Source organism: Microcaecilia unicolor, chromosome 7 (genome assembly GCF_901765095.1).
Source record: "Microcaecilia unicolor chromosome 7, aMicUni1.1, whole genome shotgun sequence".
Classification (NCBI taxonomy): domain Eukaryota; kingdom Metazoa; phylum Chordata; class Amphibia; order Gymnophiona; family Siphonopidae; genus Microcaecilia; species Microcaecilia unicolor.
In genome coordinates this window covers 232497253-232515117 of record NC_044037.1, presented here as the reverse complement: position 1 = coordinate 232515117, position 17865 = coordinate 232497253, and positions in this window count along the sequence as shown.

Genomic DNA, 17865 nt, shown 5'->3' with positions numbered 1-17865 from the left:
CGCAAAGGGGTGGGAAAACCCGTATTATCGAAACAAGATGGGTGTCCATCTTTCGTTTCGATAATATGGGCGGGGACGCCCAAATCTCAACATTTAGGTCGACCTTAGAGATGGTCGACCTAAATGTTGAGATCGCCGACCTTAGAGATGGTCGTCCCCAGTTTTCAGTGATAATGGAAACCAGTGGCATAGCCAGACCTGACATTTTGGGTGGGCCCAGAGCTAACATGGGTGGGCACTAAGTATATAGGTATGAGTAGCAGGGGCGTAGCCACGGGTGGGCCTGGATGGGCCCAGGCCCACCCATTTTCCCTCCAGGCCCGCCCATCCGCATTGCTGTCTCCTTTTTGTCCCACGGAGGCAGCGCTTCCTTCCTGCCCTGTCTTCTCCCGAAGCTCCGCTGCATCGGTCCCTCCCTGCAAGTAGAATCCTCCTTCGCCGGTTGCGCTGCGCTGCCATGCAATTGCACAAGCAGCTACGCTCCTCCCCCTGCCGCGTCTATCTGGCCCTCTGTGATGCACTTCCTGTTTAGGGCCGGATGAACGCGGCAGGGGGAGGAGCGAAGCTCCATGTGCATGGCAGCGCAACCGGCGAAGGAGGATTCTACTTGCAGGGAGGGACCGATGCAGCGGAGCTTTGGGAGAAGACAGAGCAGGAAGGAAGCGCTGCCTCCGTGGGACAAAAGGGATAGAGACAGCGCGAAGGATGCGGATGGGCGGACCTGGAGGAAAAATGGCTGAACTGCTGGGACATGGGAGGGAGAGGAGGAAGGGGCTGAAGGGAAGGGAGAGAGTTGCTGGGACATGGGAGGGAGAGGAAGAAGGGACTGGAAGGAAGGGAGAGAGTTGCTGGGACATGGGAGGGAGAGGAAGAAGGGACTGGAAGGAAGGGAGAGAGCTACTGGATTTGGGAGGGAGAGGAAGAAGGGAAGGGAGAGAGCTACTGGATATGGGAGGGAGAGGAAGAAAGGACTGGAGGGAAGGGAGAGAGCTTCTGGGACATGGGAGGGAGAGGAAGAAGGGACTGGAGGGAAGGGAGAGAGCCGCTGGACATGGGAGGATAGGGAGAGAAAGAGGGGAGATGGATGGAAGGATGCAGAAAGAAAGGGGAGAGACTGGAAGGATGTGGAGAGAGAGAGAGAGGGGAGATTGAACAGAAAAGGGTAGAGAGATAGAGACACTAGATGGAAGGATCAGGAGAGAGGGTAGATGGGTGGAAGAAAGGATGAGGAGAGAAAGAGGGAAGACACTGGATGGAAGGGTAGGGAGAAAAAGGAGACGCTGGATGCAAAAGAAAGAGGGGAGCTGCTGGATGGAAAGAGGGAGAGGACAGAGTAGGGAAAGACTGGAGAATAAGAGGAAGGGGCATGTGGAGAACAAGGGTGAGGAAAAGATGAAAAGCCATAGGTGGTGAATGGACAGGAAACCCTGGCAAGAGAAAGACGAAGGAAAGCAGAATCTAGAGACTGGGAGCAACACAATGAGAAAGAGTAAATGGTCATACAACAAAGGTAAAGAAAATAATTTTATTTTAATTTAGGATAAAGTAATATGGTACCTGTGTTAATAAAGTTTCAGAGACCAATACTTCCTTCCTTAGGTCAGGAGAGGATACCATAACAGCGTTATGCTGACCTGAGGCAGGAGGTTTTGGCCTCTGAAAGCTCATTGAAAAGGGTGTTAGGCTTTTAAATAAATTTTCTGAAACCTGATGCACTGAAAAGCAGCACTTTACCCCTATGTGACAAATGCATCTGATTAGTGTGACTAAATTTTGCTGGGGAAGGGGGAATAGAGAGAAAATTTTGTGCCCACCCACTTTAGGTTCAGGCCCATCCAAAATTGGTAGTCTGGCTACGCCACTGATGAGTAGTGTTTCTTGATTCTTGGGATACTACAAAATAATGCCTTAGAATGCTGCCCAACAGCTGCCCTGCATCAATATAAACCACACAAACCAATATTTGTAAATATAGTTACATTATGCCATATCAAACTTGACCAGACATAAGTCTACTATAATGGCAAACATCTCAACGCACACGACAGGATCCTGAATTATAATTACAGCAATGACATATAACAATTGTAAAAGATCCCACCGGCCTCTCGGGGTCTGGAGGATCTTGCCTGCCTGGGACCGGCTGTTACGCCCACAGGATTCCTGTCCCAACCTTGTAGTCCACGGGAGTCCTCAGGGCAGGCTTAAAGAAATCAAACTCGAAAAAGTAAAAATCAACAAGTTCCTTTTATTTTCAGGGATTCACAGTCCAACAAGTTCAAAAGAAATACAGCAGCCCTTCAAAACAGTCTTCTCCTGTTTTCCTCTCAGGGCACACGCACGGCAGGGGTAAAAAGCAAAAAGGAAACAACTCAATCCCCGCTGTTTTTAGAACCAGGGGGAGCCACCTTAAACAGTCCGGCTCTCCTGCTCACCACCTTCCCCCCCTTTGGGAGGGAGGGGAGCGTCGGTCACAGTCCACAGCTTCAAAAAAAAAACTCTGCAACTTGCGCCCTCCCAGCTTTGGAAAACAGTTCAAACAAACACTTCTTCGTGCCTTAGCACTCAGTTCAAAGCCCCCAGTTTCCTCTAGTATGGGAGCAGGTCACTTCGGGGGAGGGAACACTCCCCTCCTCCACACACTAGCACTCCTTTACACACAGTTCAAACACAGACTGAACTCTTGTTGGGGAAAGGAAAAGATCCCACCCTTTCTGGGTCACTCTATCAATGCACTGACCCTGCTCCCACGTGACCCTTTCTCTTTCCTCTGCCAGCCCAGCTGTCACACCACAAGTTCACCTGTTTTTTCAGTTTTCTTCCTAAGGAATGAGCCCAGGCTGTGAAGTCCATGGGTTCCTCAGGGCTCTCCTCTTTTTCTCTCTCCCCGGCCTCCTGCAACTCCATAGACTCTTCGTCCCAGCCCCTTTTCAGCTGTTTCTCGTGCACTTGATTATCTTCCAGGGGCCCCTCCCTAGCCTTGTCAGAGTTCTCACCTGGGGCTTGCTGGGGAAGATAATCTCTGTACCAGGGCTTGCGCCGGGGCTGCTGGGTAGTGTAGTCTTTTTCTCTCCTCCATTTTTCAGGGGGCACTAACCTTTCTCTTCTCTCTCTTTCTCTCTGGGGAAGGAGTAAAGGCAAAGCTCTGCTCTGTCTCCTTCTGCTCTTGAGCCTCCTCCCTTCTCCCCCATCCACTTCCATCTGTTCAACCCCCTTGTCCTCCTTTTCACGCAATGTATTCAAATTCTGGTAGCACCTCAATAATAGCAATAAAATCCCGTCACTGCCAGGTACTTTGTGAAGTAACACTAAATCCTGCAAAGAGGCTTCTTAGAGCCTATATTGCAAACCATAACACCAGCTCCAATAACAGTACCTTTAAAAAGGCAGCAGTGAATATACACAACAGCAATTCACATCCCATTGGAAAAACCAGACAAGTCAGACTCATTGATCCCCATACAAACCACTTGCCAGCAGAAACTCTCACCTGCTCAGTCACATGCAGACCACAGACCAACCCTCATCAATTACAGAATAAAGGACCAAAAATTAGAAATGTATTGACTTTTTAAATTTCTATGCCACACTATCTCTGCAATTTTAAACAGATCACAATTCAACACACATCATTTTAAAACATATTACAAAAACATAAAGACTTTCCCTTCTCTACCCCCCCCAATCCATCCCAGCAGCCTGGCATCAGCTTTTCTCTTCCCTACCCCCTATCCATCCCCGTAGCTCGGCATCAGCCCTTCCCTTCTCTCCCCCCCCCCCATCCATCCCAGCAGCCTGGCATCAGCTTTTCCCTTCCCTACTCCCTGTCCATCCCTGTAGCTCGGCATCAACCCTTCCCTTCTTTCTTCCCCCCCCCCCCCCCCCCCCCCCCACCAACCATCCCAGCAGCCTGGCATCAGCTTTTCCCTTCCCTGCTCCCTATCCATCCCCGTAGCTCAGCATCAGCCCTTCCCTGCTCTACCTTACCCCCCTCCATCCATCCCTGTAGCCCAGTATCAATCCTTCCCTTCCCCACTATCCATCCCATAGTTAAGCATCAGCCCTATCCTACCATCCCACCCCTCCCTGTAGTCTAGCGTCAGTCCTGTCCTACTCCCTACCCACCCCCCATGGCATTAAATATAAAAGACTTTTCTTATGTCCTGGACAATTAGTGTACAGCGCTGCGTACATCTAGTAGTACTATAGAAATGATTATTATTATTAGTAGTAGTAGTAATGCAGAGCTCACCTCTGCACTAGTCCACCCAGAGAAAACCGCATACACTTTTTTTTTTATTTTAACCTAGGCACTGCAGAGACCATCCCCACCCAAAAATCCACCAAAATGAAAGAAATAGACAACTTTTTAAAAATTAACCTGGGCACTATTAAAATGTATTGTTGGTGAATGGGTGGGGATGGTCTCCTCAATGCCTAAGGCGAAAGAGAAATATTTAATGATTAAATATACTTTTTGTTATTGCCCTAGGCAGTGAAGAGTCCACCCACCACCCAGAAGCCCACCATCAGAGCCATCATTTTGATTACAAGTGTAATTACAAGAGTAATCAAAATGTTAACTGATGGTGGGCTTCTGGGTGGGGGTGGGCTCTTCACTGCCCAGGGCAAAAAAGGTATATTTTAATCATTAAATATATCTTTTTTGTCCTAGGCAGTGAAGTGCTTACCCCACCCAGAAGCCCACCACCACCAGCCAGCATTTTGATTTGAGTACAATTACTACATGACATGTTTAAAAAAACTTAAAATATATGTATTTATTACCTGGCTTCTGTAGCTGTATTGTGGGGCCGCGGGGGAGCGCTGCTACTGTGATCGATTGATTCCCCAAGAGAACCAACTGAAAATAAATTTATAAACCCAGCCGGTAGGCAGGGCACCAGGCACATGGCACAGACTGGCACAGTGTGGACTAAGGAGCCCCACGCGCCGCGACACAGCCAGGCTAGCAGCCTTCCCATGCGGCACTGTGTGCAATGCGGCGCCATCTTGCCCAGCATGCCATGCGTACTGCAGGCCCCGGCAGGGTCTGGGAGGGGGAGCAGGCAGTGCAGCGTGACGCTTGCAGCTAAGGTTCCTTACTAGCGGCCGCAAGAATTGAGATTACATGAGCGGCGTAATGCAGGGAGCGATGGCCGGGAGGAGGACCAAGAACTGCCAGTGAGTGCTGTCTGCCAAAAATAAAGCAGGTGGGAGTTGGTGGTGGCTGAGCGGGCCGCTACCATGACGATAGAAGAAATTAAGGCTGTGGCTGCTCAGCTGCTGTAAAACTCGGTGGGCCTGGGCCTTCCCAGGCCCACCCACAGCTACTTTCCTGAATTAGAAACCGCGGACGCCCATCTCAAAAATGACCAAATCCAAGTCATTTGGTTGTGGGAGGAGCCAGCATTCGTAGTGCACTGGTCCCCCTCACATGCCAGGACACCAACCAGGCACCCTAGGGGGCACTGCAGTGGACTTCAGAAATAGCTCCCAGGTACATAGCTCCCTTATCGTGTGTGCTGAGCCCCCCAAAACCCAATCCCCACAGCTGTACACAACTACCATAGCCCTTAGGGATGAAGGAGGGCACCTACATGTGGGTACAGTGGGTTTCTGGTGGTTTTTGAAGGGCTCACATTTACCACCACAAGATGCAGAAATGTTAAAGGAAATTAGGGACGCAAACAAACTGGGCAACACAATAATAATGGGTGATTTCAATTACCCTGATATTGACTGGGTAAATGTAACATTGGGACACGCTAGGGAGGTAAACTTTCTCGATGAAATCAAGGACAGCTTTATGGAGCAGCTGGTACAGGAACCGACGAGAAAAGGAAAAATTCTAGACCTAGTCCTTAGTGGAGCGCATGATCTGGTGCGGGAGGTAATGGTGCTGGGGCCGCTTGATAACAGTGATCATAATTTGATCGGATTTGATATTAGCTTTGAAGTAAGTATACATAGGAAATCAAATACGTTAGTGTTTAACTTTAAAAAAGGAGACTATGATAAAATGAGAAGAACGGTGAAAAGAAAACTTAGAAGAGCGACTGCGAGGGTCAAAAATTTACATCAGGCATGGATGCTGTTCAAAAACACCATCCTGGAAGCCCAGGCCAAATATATTCCGCGTATTAAAAAAGGAGGACGGAAGACCAAACGACAGCCGGCGTGGTTAAATAGTGAGGTGAAGGAAGCTATTAGAGCTAAAAGAAAATCCTTCAGAAAATGGAAAAAGGAACAGACTGAAAATAATAAGAAACGGCATAAGGAATACCAAGTCAAATGCAAAGCACAGATAAGGAAAGCTAAGAGGGACTTCAAAAAGAAGATTGCGTTGGAGGCAAAAACACATAGTAAAATTTTTTTAGGTATATTAAAAGCAGGAAGCCGGCAAAAGAATCAGTTGGACCGCTAGATGACCGAGGAGTAAAAGGAGCGATCAGGGAAGACAAAGCCGTAGTGGAGAGATTAAATGAATTCTTTGTTTCAGTCTTCACCGAGGAAGATTTGGGTGGGATACTGATGTCGGAAATGGTATTCGAAGCTGACGAGTCGGAGAAACTTAATGAATTCTCTGTAAATCTGCAAATGAACCTTTTCCGGAGATGGGAAGGAGGTAGAATGAGAGGACATGAAAGGAGATTGAAGGGGGGCAGACTTAGGAAAAATGTGAGGAAGTATTTTTTCACGGAGAGAGTGATGGATACTTGGAATGCCCTCCCGTGGGAGGTGGTGGAGATGAAAACGGTAACGGAATTCAAACATGCGTGGGATAAACATAAAGGAATCCTGTTCAGAAGGAAGGGATCCTCAGAAGCTTAGCCAAGATTGGGTGGCAGTATAGCGCTGCGTGAGTTTGGTAGCGCCGTGGAAATGTTAAGTAGTAGTAGTAGAGCCGGTGGGGGGAGGCGGGGCTGGTGCTGGGCAGACTTATACGGTCTGTGCCCTGACAATGGGAGATACAAATCAAGGCAAGGTATACACAAAACGTAGCACATATGAGTTTATCTAGTTGGGCAGACTGGAGAATTCCTTTATTAAATGAAAGCGGAAAATCAAATTTCAATACATTACACTGTGCAGTTATAAAGCCAGCCCCTCTATACTTTTATACAAAAATGCAAATTTTACACAAAAAACCGTCCCCCCCAACCCCCCCCCAAACATTCAACTCAACTTCAAGCGTACATGCTTCCACCAAACCCCAAAGGTCTTTACCCCCACCTCCACCCGTTCCCATCGGGCCACTTCCTGGACAGCTCGGACAACGTCCCAGGAGACCTGCTCAGCAGACCTGCACTCCTGGCCCAGGGACACCCCGCAGCGAGCCATCCATAGGCAGTATCTGATGATAACTGAGATTAGAAAGGCGGTACCTGGCTCTAGCCGCCCCGTCTCCCCCTGCCTCCCATACACCCAGTCCGCATAGGTGTAGGACGTGAAGCTGGGGATGGCCAGCAAGGCAGCCACTCTCCGGCAAACCGCTATGGAGAATGGACACTCCTTCAGGAAGTGGTCCATGGTCTCCAGCCGGCCAGCACACTCCCCCCTCGGGCAGTCTCGGTCCTGCTGGTTCCTACACCGAAGGTTTGCCCTAACATACAACCTGCCATGTAGGGACAGCCAAGCAATGTCCCTGTACTTGTGTGGGATGCGTTTGGATGAAATAAACCGCAGGCCCTGCCTCAGCACGGGCTCCGGAGCATCCCTAAGAGCCAGGGGAGAGGAGAAGCGTTGGGAGCGAACCCGCTCCACCCAGATCTCCCTCTGTCCTGCCCTAACTTCCTCCCATGTAATGTCCCACAGCCGAACCAGCTTTACCAAAGATTTATAGTAGCCTACCCCCTCCGGGAACCCTTTCCGCAACCGTCCCACCCTACCTCCCCCCAACCAAGGACCCCAAAATCCCTCCCACCACTGGACAACACTGTGTACCCATCCTGGGGCATTCAGACCCCCCGCCCGCCCCAGGTTAAACTGGATGAAGAGGGAGGAGAATAGCAAGACTGGGTTTACCATTCCCACCCCCCCTTCCTCCCGTGACCGGTAAGTGAAATTACGTCGAACTGGGTTCATCCTGTTCCCCCACAGGAGTTGAAAGAACACGCTGTAAATTGCCGTGAAACAGCGTTCCGGCAGGAGACAGATGTAGCTCAGGAACAGGAACATGGGGACCACCTGGCTCTTCAGCAACCGGACCCGGTCCTCCATGGGCATCCGCCACCCCTTCCAGCGGTCCACCTTCTCCCTCGCCTCCGCTATCCTTTGTTCCCAATTTTCCTGCCCGTAATCCCCTCCCCCAAAATACACTCCCAAAACCCTCATTTTCTCTATCCCATCCGGGAACCCTCCACCTAAATTAAACCGCCGTCCCTCTGGCCCCACCCACAAGCTGGTGCTCTTGCCCAGGTTTACCCGAGACCCCGAAGCCTGGGAGTATGCTGCAAGGGTCTCCTGCAGCCTCCTCCCCTCCCTGCGATCCGCCACCCAGACGGTGATATCGTCCGCATAGGCGATGACTCGCAACACATTCCCTTTGCCTACTTCCACTCCTCTGAGCCCGTCCTCCCCCCCCCCTTCCAGCCTCCTCACCAGGGGATCAATGGCGAAAGCGTACAGCAGGGGGCTCAACGGGCACCCCTGCCGCACCCCCGCCGAGATCCCCACCTCCGCCCCCCTCCATCCATTCACCAGGGGAAAGAATCGCGCCCCCGCATACAATAACTGAAGTTGCGCGATCCATTCCCCCGGGAATCCATAGTGGTCTAGGACCTTCCATAAAAAACCCCACTGCACTCGGTCGAAAGCCTTGTCCTGGTCCAAGGCCACGACCAGCCTGCCCTCTCCCACCCGACTACGTTCCAGGCCCTCCCTCACCCAGGCCACTGCCTCTAGCACCCCCCTTCCCGGGACCCCACACCCCTGCGGGGCTGCCAGCACTTCCCCGGAGATCTTCCTCATGCGGGCAAGGAGCATGTGAGCGAAGATCTTCCGGTCGGTGTTCAGAAGTGCAATCGGCCGCCAATTTGCCACATCCTGGGGGTCCTTGCCTTTGCTAAGAAGGACCAAAGCTGATGCCCCCATCGACTCAGGCAAGGATCCCCCTGTTCGTGCCGCCTCCCAGATTGCCAACAAGACTGGCGCCAACTGATCCCTAAACTGCTGGTAGAACTCTGCCGGGAGTCCGTCTGGCCCCGGCGCCGTCCTGCGCCGCAAGGCCCCAATGGCCTCCTGTACCTCCCGCAGCGTCCACGGCCGCAGCAAGGCCCGAAGATGAGGCCCCCCCTTACCCACCCCTGGGGTTTCCTCAATGTACCTCGCCATGGCCTCCTCACCCAACCGTTGGTCCAAAAAGGCCCGCCCAAAGTGGGTCCCCACCACCTGCAAGATACCTTCCCTAGACTGCTGGAGCGTCCCCCCCTCATCCCTTAACCCCTCTACCACCCTCCTCTCCCTTCTTTCCTTACAGCAGTCATAAGGGTTCGGGCTGAGCAGCTTCCCGAAGTCCCGCTCATAGACGAGGGAAGAGTACCGATTGTATTGTACCCGTTCCACCTCCTGCTGCAAGGCCTCAATGTCCTCCCTCTTCCCTCCCCTGGAAATCAAATTGTCCCTTCGCTTCCTCAGAGCAGTTCCTAGCCGGGTGACCTCCCTCCCCTGCCTCCTCGCCTGACGGAGAAAGAACCCCCTGGTGCGGTGTTTCAAAACTTCCCACCAGTCCCCTAGGGAAGGGAAGACACCCTGAATGGATACCTGGTCTGCCAGAAACTCCAGATACTCCTGGTACAACACCCCCTCCCTCAACCATTTCTGATTTAAACGCCACAATCCTTTCCCCAATCCGTGAATCCCCCCTCCCCCCAGCTCGACCAGCACCATCTTGTGGTCTGAGAAATCAACCTCTACCACCCTTGGTGCCTTCCCACACGCCCCTCCCCGAACTAAAAACCGGTCGATTCTACTTCTACAAGTGCCCCGGGCAAAAGTGAAACCCTGCGTCCCACCACCAAACTCTATGTGCGCGTCCACCAATCCCGCTCCCTTCATGATCCCTGCTAGCCGTACCCCATCGTAACCTACTTGCGCCGCCCTCCTCCCCCTATCCTCCTTCCTCAGGACTGTGTTAAAATCCCCCCCCCAAACTAGCTGCCGTGAGGTGTAAAGGTACGGCCGAATTTTCCCAAACAGTGCTGCCCTTCCCCGTTTGCTTTGCGGCCCGTAGATGTTAATCACCCGCAAAGCCACCCCCCGCAATCTCACATCTAACACCAGACACCTCCCAATTCCCAGCTCCACCACCCTCTGGATCTCTACTTTAAATGTTTTGAAGAGGATGCCTATCCCCCCATACCGTTCCCCTGCCAGACCCCAAATAGAGGGCCCCCATCTCCAGGCCTGCTTTGCCCGCCGAACCTCCTCCAGCGTTCGCAGCCTGGTCTCCTGCAGAAGAAAACAGTCCACCGCCACGGCAGAGAGGCCATCGAACGCCAAGCATCTCGCCCTCTGGGAGGCGACACTAGCCACATTAAGTGTGGCGAATGTTAACAGCAGTCCAGCCATCATTGTGCCGTTCCATACCCCCCGCCCTCCTGGCTACCTTCCCTCTGCTCCATACTACCTCCAGGGATCCCTTCCCCTTCACCCTCCCCTTCCTCGTCCGCCCAGTCCCGGACCCCTAGCTCAAAAAGCCCCCCCCCTTTCCTTACTTTCTTCCTCCCCTTCTTCCTCTTTTCTTCGCCCACCTCCCTCCCTTCTTGGGAGTCGTCCACTGACCCTCCCCCCCCTGCCTCCTCTCCCGCCCCTTCTGCCCCTTCTTCGACCCCCTCCATCAATCCTGCCTCCAGCCCATCCTCCCTCTCCTCTCTTGCCTTCATCCCTGCCTCCTGTCCTACCCTCCTTTTCTCCCCCACCCTCCCTTCAGCCCCCCCCAATCTGCCCCCCACCTCCCCGACCTCCTCCACTACCATTTCCTTCTCTTCGTCCCTCAAAACCTTCTCCCTCTTCTTCTTCTTCCTTTTACCCGCTGTTCCCTTTCCAGCGTCTGCCATGCTTTCCAATCCATCCTGCCGGCTCATCCCATCCTCTCCTTCCTCTCCTGCCAGTTCGTCACCCCCTTCCTCATCTTCCAATCCCCTAAATCTGTTCTCTACTTCTATCCCCATTCCTGCCTCCCCTCCCCCTTCCTCCCGTACCCCCGTCACCTTCCGTTGTTTTTTTGACACCCGCGTCCAACCCTCATCTGCCCCGTCCTGCCGCTTCCGCCCTTCCCCCAACCCTTCCCCACCTCCCACTCCCTGTCCCTCCGCAGCTCCTTTCCCCCCCACCCCGGGAACCTGATCTCGCCCTACATTCACTCCCCCCCTCTCCCTCTGAACTGGACCGCCCCCTCCCATGTCCTCCTCTCCCCCGTTATGGGAGGCCCAAGGGCAAGCTCTGAATGCATGCCCCAGACCCCCACACAAATTACACCGGATAGATGCACAAGACTCCGTAGGATGCTCCTTAGACCCGCACTTCCCACACTGCCGTACTGGGCACGACATACTAAAATGTCTGAATGACCCGCACTTGTGACATTGCCGCGGCTGCCCCTTGTAAAAGCAGAGGATCCGATCCCTGCCAATGAACGCCGCGGAGGGAATGTGCTGGGTCACGTGTCCTGCCTGCTTCAGCCTAACCTGCGCACACCATCCTCCCGCCCACACCCTACTGGGGTCAGGGAGTTTGGACAAGGGGGTACGCAATTCTGCGTACCGCTGTAGCCAGAAGGCCAGGTCCGCCCCTGAAATGGATTCATTTCGGACCAGCAGGGTTACCTGCACCAGGTCAGGTCTGCTGATCGGTACGGCCCTAAAGTTTCTCCAATCCCCTTTCCCCCTTACCCCCTCGTATTTCTCCCAGAAGACCTCCATGCCTCGCTGGGTCAGAAAACTAACATCATACTCTGGGATATTCACCGGGTGGATACAGGCATAGAGGTCCTCTGGGAGAAATCCTAAACCCAAGACCAACTTCAGGGCCTCATCCCTACTTGGCATCCCCCCCTCCCCCACCCACCTTAACTGAATCACATTCCTCCTTTTGGGAACCTGGCCCCCCCACCCTCCCCCCCATCCTTCCCCAATGCTTCCTGCCCCCCCATTCCCCCTGCGCCCGCCCCTCCCACCTACTACCGCCGCAAAGGATGGAGCACCCCCCCACCGTCCCCCTCCTCCATCTCCTGCACTGAGACCCCCCTGCTCCTGCTGCGCCGTACCCCCCCTCTCTCTCTTGCCTCCCCTCTCAGCCTCCCTCCCTTCTCTCCCTTCTGTCAGCAGACTTTGCACATCCCCTGCCTTCACAGTGTGCTTCTGTACCATTTCCCCTGCAGCAAAAAACCTGCCATTGTCCCCTTCAAAACGTTCGCTAGAGACAGTGAGAGCAGGTTCCCCTAAATACTTGTTCCCCTCCCAATGCCCCTGACCCCCTCCCCCGCCCACCGAGCCAACCCTCCCCTCCCGGCCCGAACACTCCCCCCTGGCTCGCACCCCTGCAGCCTGGCCAACTGCAAAGTCAAAGGTACCAGTCAAGTTTCCTTCTGGCGCACACTGCAAGGCAAACACCTCCCACTCCTCCCCCCCTCCTTCCCCCCCGGAACCTGCTCTCTGTGCTGGGTCCCTCCTTGCAACGTGCTGCTCCAGCTTTCCCTGTGCGGGCCCGCTGTTTTCCTGGGAACTGGTCTCCCCTCTGGCGTCCTGCTTCGTTGGGACTTCCTGCTCTGCCGTTTTGCAAAGTAAGAGTGGCTTCCCGCACTCCAGCACCACTCGCTCTCCCAAACATGGGGAATCCTCCTGCGCTGTAGCATTCTCCTCTGCGGCCATCCCTGCTCCTCCAGCCCGATTGGCTGGCGCCTCCTGCTCCAATGTGCTGGGCGGGCATGGCATCCCGCCACCCGGCAGCGCAGTTCCTTGCCATTCTGAACCTTTATGTGGGGAACACTGTGTGGCCTCCTGTGCTTTCTCTATGGAAAACCACTCCTTGTCTTCACCTGCCTTTCTTCCTGCATTCTCCTTTAAGAGGCAGCTCCCTGCAGGAACATCTCCACTTTCAGTCCTTAGCCCTGCTGCAGGCTGATTGGCTGGAACATCCTGCTCCTCAGAGCTTTGTGGGTGAGGCCTCCCAGGCATTTTTTCCTTGCCGTCTGCTTTTACTACAGGCAATGGGAACAGGACAACCTCCTCTTCTCCAGGTAAGTTCTCTGTTTCAACTTCCACCACCACTTCTGTGGAAAAAGGTTTCTCTCCTGAAATTGCAGCCTCTGTTTCAACAATGTGAAAAGTCTTAGTGTTAAAGTTTTTTTCCTGTTCTGCTCTCCCACACTCAGGTGCTCTCAATGAGGCTTCCACAGCCCCACCTTCAGTCCTGCTTACTCCAGAAGCTGCCTGCAGAGGCCCCGACTGACTAGCAAGGTATTGCATGAATTTCAATGTATTTTGGGTGCTAGTTCCTGGCAGCTCCCCTGATGCTTCAATGTTCTGGGGTCCAAAGCCTGGGCTGATTCCTTCCTGCTCTGTTTGTTGCTTCCACTGTACCGAGGCTGACGGGGCCTGTCCCTCCGAGGCCATCCTGTCTCTGTTGATATAGAGTTCTCTCAGAGGATTTCCAGGGCCTTTCCTCAGGGCCCTCAGCAGCTGTTCTTTTCTCTGGAGAAGCCTAAGCAGCCTGGTTTCCTCTTTCATATAGGTTTTGCGATGCTCTGCTGGGGCCAGCCTGCTCAGGGCTTTTGCCATTTTGACTCGCTTCCCCAGGTCCACCACCTCCTTCTCCGTACTTTTAATTCTCTTCACCACTTTAATTATGCCACTGGCCGGGTCCTCTGGATCCTGGCAGTAGTCCACAAGCTCTTCCTCCTCTAGATCGTCACTATCCTCACTGCTTTCCTCCTCCACCTCCGGCAGGGCCTCTTGACAGATCTCCATTACCACTCTTTCCTTCTCAGACCAGCTCTTCTCTAGGGTCTCCGCCAGCTCTCTCTCCCCCTCACCTGCTGGACGTCGTGCGGCCGCGAGGGGGGTACCAGTCCGGCTTCCTCCCTTGGAGTCTGGCCCTCTTCTATCCACAGGGCTCCTTTCCCTCCTCCCTGCGGCACTGCAAGGGAGGAGACCGCTTTTCCTGACCCTCTGGTCCCTGAGCCCAAGAGGCCCCATGGCCTGGGCCTGTCCTGGGGAACGCTCCCCAGAGGCCCTCCACATCCTTGGGGAGGGAGTTAGGCCTCACTCTCCTCCCACTGGAAGTCTGCAGAGCTCTCTGAAACACCTCCTTCCACCTCAGCAGACTGGATGGACCGTGCAGGTCTTTTTCTGCCATCATCTACTATGTTACTATTCATCTTATAATCGAAAGAGAAAAACGCCTATATTCCGACCTAAATCGGGAGATGGACGTCTTTCTCTCAAGGGTGCCCAAATCGGTATAATCGAAAGCCAATTTTGGGCGTCTTCAACTGCACTCTGTCGCAGGAACGAATAAAGTTGATGGGGGTGTGTCGGAGGCATGGTGAAGGCGGGACTGGGGCGTGGTTATCGGCCAAGCAGAGATGGGCGTCTTTAGCTGATAATTTTGGGTCACTTTTTTTGGACCCTTTTTTTTCACGAACAAGTCCCAAAAAAGTGCCCCAACTGACCAGATTACCACTGGAGGGAATCGGGGATCACCTGCCCTGACTCCCCCAGTGGTCACTAACCCCCTCCCACCAAACGAAACCCACATTACAAACTTTTTTTGCCAGCCTGTATGCCAGCTTCAAATTCCGTACCCACCTCCATGACAGCAGAATGTGTTCTATCCTCTGACAGCCTTTCCCTGGTTCTGATGTGGGTCTCGGGTGAGTGTGACACTTTTTCTGTTAAGGGCACTGCAGAGTCACATCAGCAATGCATTGTGGTGGGTGTAGGGTATTGGGCTCCATGATTCCACTAGCTTGTGTTCAATGCTCACGATGTTGGTAGTTGGTAGGCTCTACTCCTATGGTGCTTTTCCCTCTGCTTACTGGGTCAGAGTGTGCCCTGTTGTGTTTCCGGTAGTCCATGAGGTAGTGGCCATTTTTGTAAGCCAGTTTTAGATCCCGGTCATGTGTTAGCCACGTTACAGCACTTAGTTCTTACCTTGAATGTGGCTGAAAGAGGGCATTGTACACCATTCTGCCAGCTCAGACCTACTGCTAATCTCAGTACTAGTGAGACTCATTGCCAGTGGGGCACAACCTCTGATCTGCAGTTAACTGTGAGTAAAGGTGCTTATTCAAATAAAGGACACTTTCAGTGAGATTAGTCTTCAGGTGTCAACTGCTGTGCCAGGGTTATACACCAGCAACAAGTCCTGTCCCTGGAGCACTTTTAGTGGGTACTGTAGTGCACTTCAGGCAGGCAGACCCAGGCCCCCCCACCTGTACCACTTGTGGTGGTAAATGGGAGGCCTCTGAAACCCACTGTACCCACATGTAGTTGCCCCCTTCAACCCTAAGAGCTATTGCAGTGTTGTACATTTGTCCCTCCCACGACCAAATGGCTTGGATTAAGACGTTTCTGAGCTGGGCGTTTTTATTTTCCATTATCACAAAAAAAACAAACCGCCCAGCTCAGAAAGGACCAAATCTATGGGCATTTGGTCCGTTCAAACCATATTTTTGAAACAAAAGATGGATGCCCATTTTTTTCGAAAATATGGTCTGTCCCACTTCTTTACGTACCCGTTTTCGGATATAGATGCTCATGGAGATGGGTGTTCGCGTTCGATTATGCCCCTCTATGTAAACCTGGAGGATGTAATGGGGCAGTTCTACAAACTGAAGAGTAGCAAATCTCCTGGACCGGTTGGTATTGATCCCAGAGTACTGATAGAACTGAAAAATGAGCTGGCGGAGCTATTGTTAGAAATATGTAATTTATCCTTAAAATCGAGCGTGGCACCGGAAGATTGGAGGGTGGCCAATGTAACGCCGATTTTTTAAAAAGGTTCCAGAGGAGATCCGGGAAATTATAGACCGGTGAATCTGACGTCGGTGCCGGGCAAAATGGTAGAGACTATTATTAAGAACAAAATTACAGAGCATATTCAAAAGCATGGATTAATGAGACAAAGTGAACATGGATTTAGTGAAGGGAAATCTTGCCTCACCAATCTACTACATTTCTTTGAAGGGGTGAACAAACATGTGGATAAAGGTAAGCCAGTTGATATTGTATGTGTATCTGGATTTTCAGAAGGCGTTTGACAAAGTACCTCATGAAAGACTCCAGAGGAAATTGGAGAGTCATGGGATAGGAGGTAGTGTTCTATTGTGGATTAAAAACTGGTTAAAAGATAGAAAAGAGAGAGTAGGGTTAAATGGTCAGTATTCTCAATGGAGAAGGGTAGTTAGTGGGGTTCCCCAGGGCTCTGTGCTGGGACCGCTGCTTTTTAACATATTTATAAATCACCTAGAGATGGGAGTAACTAGTGAGGTAATTAAATTTGCTGATGACACAAAGTTATTCACAGTCGTTAAATCACGGGAGGATTGTGAAAAATTACAAGCGGACCAAACGAGACTGGGAGACTGGGCGTCTAAATGGCAGATGATGTTTAATGTGAGCAAGTGCAAAGTGATGCATGAGGTTAAGAGGAACCCAAATTATAGCTACGTCATGCAAGGTTCCACGTTAGGAGTCACGGATCAAGAAAGGGATCTAGGTGTCATCGTTGATGATACGTTGAAACCTTCTGCTCGGTGTACTGCTGCGGCTAAGAAAGCAAATAGAATGTTAGGTATTATTAGGAAAGGAATTTAAAACAAAAATGAGGATGTTATAATGCCTTTGTATCACTGTATGGTGCGGCCTCACCTCGAATATTGTGTTCAATTCTGGTCGCCGCATCTCAAAAAAGATATAGTGGAATTAGAAAAGGTGCAGAGAAGAGCAACAAAAATGATAAAGGGGATGGGATGACTTCCCTATGAGAAAAGGCTAAAGCATTTAGGGCTCTTCAGCTTGGAGAAAAGGTGGCTGAGGGGAGATATGATAGAGATCTATAAAATAATGAGTGGAGTTGAACAGATAGATGTGAAGAGTCTGTTTATGCTTTCCAAAAATACTAGGACTAGGGGGCATGCAATGAAGCTACAATGTAGTAAATTTATAACGAATCAGAGAAAATGTTTCTTCACTCAACGTGTAATTAAACTCTGGAATTCGTTGCCAGAGAATGTGGTAAAGACGGTTAGCTTAGCGGAGTTTTAAAAATGTTTGGACGGCTTCCTAAAGGAAAAGTCCATAGACCATTATTAAATGGACTTGGGGAAAATCCACTATTTCTGGGATAAGCAGTATAAAATGTTTTGTACTTTTTTGGGATCTTGCCAGGTATTTGTGACCTGGATTGGCAACTGCTGGAAGCAGGATGCTGGGCTTGATGGACCTTTGGTCTTTCCCAGTATGGCAATACTTATGTACTTATGTATTTACTCTCAGATGTTCAGAAGTGTTGCCCCAGGGCACAGACACATCGCAATTCTGAGAGCTGTATCAGTGGCTGGAGGTAGCTTTATTGCAGAGGTGGGAAAATAGTTGAACAGGTAGAAGTAGCTCAGAGCTGGGTGGATGGAAAATGCAATATCTCATTAGGAGGATATTTTCAAGGTAAAAAACCAAGTTCGTTCCAGGGAGTTTAGCAGTGTAACAGGATTCACAGCTCGTAAATCAGGAGACAAGAGGCACTGGTTCCAAAGGCAAGACAGCTTTTATTAGCTAGCTGTCACAGTACTAAGTTCGGACTCAGGATACTGTGTGTCCCGAGCGTCACCTGACACTCGTTCTTATACACTCTTATCAGTAG